Below are 5,131 nucleotides of genomic sequence, written 5' to 3'. Positions count from 1 at the left end.
AAATCCTTCTTGAAGACTTGGATACTATAGAAGAACTCAGAGACCTGGCCAAGATCAGGATGGAAGCCTACCACCAGAGGGTAGCTGGAGCATACAATAAAAATATAAGGATCAGAAGATTCCAACCAGGAGATTTAGTCTTGAGGAAAGCCTTTCAAAACACTACCAATCCGGCTGATGGAAAGTTAGCACCCAAATGGGAAGGACCTTATCAAATTGAGTCAGAAGCAGGAAATGGGGCATATCATTTGCTCACAATGGAAGGTCACATGTTACCAAGAGCATGGAATGCCATCCACCTCAAGAGATATTTTTTCTGATCAGGATCTATTATCCTTAGAGGATATATTATCCTTAAAGGATCAAGGATCCCAAAATTGGTAATATTTATCTGATTGCTTATCCTTTTCAAATTCTTATTGTTAATTTGAGGATAATATATTCTTAAGAATTATTTTCTCCAAGTCTTAAGTAATAATGCAGGGATCTATTCAAATGTTCAATGATCAAGAGGTTGGCCACCTCTCCTTTACATTCGAGGTATTATCTTATTTCCCTTGGCCTAGACCACGATTGAATATGACCCCCGATGGTCATATCCCCTACGGTTTAAAGGTTTTCACCTTTCTTATAAATAGAGTTTCTACAGTCTCGCCTGGAGCGCACGTTATCCAACGTATAGTCTGGGGCAGCGGGACCAGTACAGGCTTAGTGGCTGACAATTTCGTTGTCTTCGGCTATATGGAGGATCCTACGATTTATGGTAGACGTACCATACCACCGGTTTATAACGTTTTCACGTTATCTCATGTTTGGGCTAAATCCCGGTTTGGGCGAGTCCCCAGTTAACATCCGTATTTGGGCTTGTCCCCAGTTTTGGGCTTGTCTCTAGTTACACGGGCTTGTCCCCAGTTACACGGGCTTGTCCCCAGTTGCACGGGCTTGTCCCCAGCTTATTATTTGGGCTTGTCCCCAGCTTATTGGGTTTAATCCCAATTAACACTATGAATTGTTTGCAACAGATTCTCTAAGTTCTTTGTGAGGATCAAAATTCTAAGGATCCCGAATCCTAAAGCTATTCCTTCAAGGATTTCTGAGAGTTCAATACTTATGGTAACTTAGGTCTATCTAGATCTTCTGGTATGATCTCTATTAATTAACTTATGTATCATATTGGTTGAGATAAATTTGGATATTTCAGTTTAGAGGATTATTCCCTTGAAGTTGTTTTATTACTAAAAATTTTTACCTATTTTAAGGATACTATATCCTAAAATTTGTCCTTCAAGGAAATTCTATTGTAAAATTCTTATCGACTTTTAAGGATATTTTATCCTACTATTTATTCTTTAAGGATATTCTATCCTAAGCAATTTTCATAAGGATCTTTTATCTTAAAAATCTTTTACTTAAGATTATTTTTTAAAACTATCAACAATGTTAAAGTCATATTTAACAAACTTTTAAGAGTAAAATAACAAGTAAATAGTCAAAAGATTTATATTAATTATAATAAGCCACAAGGACTTATTCAAAATTTTTAACCCGGACTTCACCATGCGAAAGATGGACCATCCATCGGGGTTAAGTGAGAGTTACTAACAGTTCAGAAGTGTAGGAAATTTAAAAAACAGGGGCAACAAAGGCCCACAAACAGAGGATCCCTCCACCTTTGTCACCCCAACCAATTGTCTTAAGGATCATGGATCCTTTACCCTAATTACTATTGTTTATTACAAACCAAAAGAAATTGTACAGAAAAACAACAACACAAATAAAAAAGTGGGCTCGGGCCTTGTCTTTGATATCCTTCATTGCCCACTTAAGCTGCATCTTCAACCGCAGCATCACCTTCTCCCTTGTCTGCTTCAACCACCTCCTTGACGCCGCCGGCCCCAGCCTCAGTGTTCTCAGCCATCTCCTCGTCGTCCTCATCACCAAGATCGTCAAGAGAAACCTTCCACTTCTCCACGTCCCAGGTCGACTTGTCGAAAGTGGGATCACCGGCCTCCTTCGCCATCTTGATCCGTGCTTGGAATACCGACCTGGCAGCCCACACTTTGGCTTTATATGTGGCTTGCTCCACTGCCTCTTGATGTTGGGCTTCGGCTAAGGATAGCTGATCCTCCAACTGTTTCTTCACCTTTGAGAGCGGGATCATGGCCTTATCCTTGGCAACCATAGCTTTCCCTAACCTCGATAGCTTGTCACTCATTTGGCCAATAGTCTTTTCATAATGCTCTTTAAAAGCATTCATGGCCTATACACAACAAAATATTCGAAATCAGAAGGATACTGGATCCAACAATTCAGAGTTTCAGGATACAGGATACTTACAGAGAGGACAATGTCATAGTGGGTCTCAGGATCAGAGGATCTTTTCCTCTTGGAAGCTGCGGACTTGGCGCGGGTTGTTGCAGTCTTGGGCTCAGAGCTAGTGCCTTCCTACGAAGCCTCTTTCTTGACAACAGGAGAAGTGGCCATACAGTCAATGTCTTCAAGGAAGAACTTACCGGCTGACTTCTGGGATTTCTTGGCGCCTGAAAAGGAAAAAAAGTTATCAGATAAGTCCTCTTATTCTAATCTTGTCTATATTAAAATAATTAACTTACTTGACATGCTTGAACTCGAGGAGATATCACAAAAACCTTCAACAAAACGTGCTTGAAATGTCCTAATCTCGGTATCCAGTGCTAGGAACCGTTTTGTCTTTTCTTCTGTGCCAGGTAGCTTGCCCAAAGAAGTGAAGTTTTCAAATGCAAATAAAAAGGAAAGTTCAGAATTCAAGTTAAATCATCAAGGATCCTACTGTTTCTTGAGGATCCAGGATCCTACCCTTTCTAACCCATTTTGAAGGAAGATCGAATCCTCCTGGTATAGAGTCACGTTTTACAAAGAAGAACTGGTTCCTCCACAGGTAATCGTTTAAGGTGACTTTTAATAACTGGTGAGGTTGTCGGGGCTTGGATTTGAAGATAAAGCGGGCAGGACCGTGAGTAGTAAGGGTATACAAATGTGATAACTCCGGAAGACCAAAATCAATCTTTTGCTCCTCTATGATTCTCTCGATAGTGCTGAGAACCCTCCAAATCATAGGCATAGCTTGTATATAGGATATGCCGGTAGAATCGAAGAAGCTTTGAGTAAAAGACGAAAAAGGGTATTTGTAGCCAATCAGAAATGGAGTAGCCGGAAAGTAGACCCAAACCTTGGAATATACATCACATCTGACGCTGGATTCGTAAGGTCGGAATAGGGTTTTCGGAGGAAACATTGTGCTAAAGTCTTCGACCTCTGGATCCGTGAGTTTGCAGATTTAGGCAGACGGGTTGGCAAGCAGACATTGGGGTTCCATTTCCGTCAACTCAGAATCGTCGAAGATTTGTTCGGAAGGTTTAGAGGGAGACAGAGAAGAAGAAGACGAAGCAGCAGACATGATTAAAGAAAATAAGAGAGAAAGGTAAGAAGGATACCTGATGCGACGGATGAAGGTGTGTTTATAATCAAAGATATAGGGCGGCATATATAGACGGTTATAATTAACCTTGGGGGCTAAATGGTAAATATTCTGGCAAAACCGTCCCATCTATCAGTTTTCACAGTAATTTCGAATTTCAAAATGACAGCTGTGTTCCACTGTCACCCGCCATTTTGGGGGCAATTGTTAGGGCTGGATTTTATGCTGAGGATCCTTAATCCTTAACTATCTTATAAATATGTTATCCTTGAGATATGTATCAGGTTATTAAGGATCAAAGATCCTCGGTATTATTTGTTTACTAATGATTGCGTTTAGTATGGTGATGTGTTAGACAGGTGGGGCAACTTTTAGACGTACTTGCATCAATTATTCTCATGGAGTATTCTCTAGCTGGAGTATGGATCCAGGATCCTAATTCAACGTAGCTATTAATGGACGATTTCGTATAAAGATTGATGTTTGAATAAGCGCAACGGTTCCTAGACCTGGTCCTCCACTTAATTCGTTACTGAACGGCTATTGGCACGTGGTCAAAGAGCACGATGATGAAGAGTGGAAGACTAGCAGATTTATAGGATAGGGTTGTTAGTTAGTTATTTTCTATTTTCTTTATATATCGAGTTGAGATAAACAGTAGGACATATTCACTTATCTCCTTGCTGCTAAGATATTTGTATTCACTCACATAATATTCGTTTATCATCAACTCCACAATACTTGTAACACCTTTTTATTATCAATATAATTGACGGTGATAGTTTTCACTGTCCGGGGGTTTTTTGTGCCGGAGATTACTATAATCGTGTACTATCCGACCAAAAGTTACCTTGTTAATCCTTGACCGAAGTAATTCGACCAAAGATTACCTTGTTAAGTTTTGACCGAAGGAAGATTATCGTAATTAAGGGTTTTTTCCCTCGTGATCAAATCATTGTGTTTACCAAGATTTCGATTATACATTCGTTCCTATCGTGTTAGCACTATACCTCACTTGACAGATTTGGATACATTATCCTTAGTTGATTTTTATCCAAAACAATCATCATTTCCCCCATCGTTCCCACCTGGACCCTCTTCACGCTCAGAATCCGAATCATTGTGGATTCAGTGATCATTAGAAGCACATACATATGCTGGATTAGATAAGTGACCAATCAAGCGTTTGGTCCTTGGATGAGGATCTCTCCGATATAACTTCATCCTCTTGACAGTATCAGCAGTCATGTGCTCAAACTTGAGCACATCATCCACCAAATTATGATCGATCACCAAATTTGGAATCAGGTCTTGAACGATCAACTGAATAAACCGTGGATACATTAAAAATTTACCTCGTCGATTCATGACAAGGCAATTCTCTTTGAGATGATAGAAATTCATGAGGTTTTTCTGAAATTTTTGGTTTTTCTGATTTCTTTTCTTTAACCTTAACTTGTTTCTTCTTTTTCACTTGAGTTGTTTTTGAACCATACATAGCTTCCTTAAATTCATGAGGTTCACATAAAATGTGATTTGAACGTGGAATGTCTTGATTTTTGTGTACAACATCCGGTTTAAATACATCCTCAATAGTTACTTTCTCAATATTATTTCCAACAAAGACCTTTTTGCTTTGAATATGAGGTTTTTGTGATGAAGATTGAACATTCA

The sequence above is a fragment of the Bidens hawaiensis genome, unplaced genomic scaffold (assembly GCF_021521415.1).
Source record: "Bidens hawaiensis isolate Kalapana, Puna unplaced genomic scaffold, B.hawaiensis_p1.1 tig00067363_1, whole genome shotgun sequence".
In the NCBI taxonomy this organism is placed as follows: domain Eukaryota; kingdom Viridiplantae; phylum Streptophyta; class Magnoliopsida; order Asterales; family Asteraceae; genus Bidens; species Bidens hawaiensis.
Note: the sequence above shows the minus strand (reverse complement) of the source record.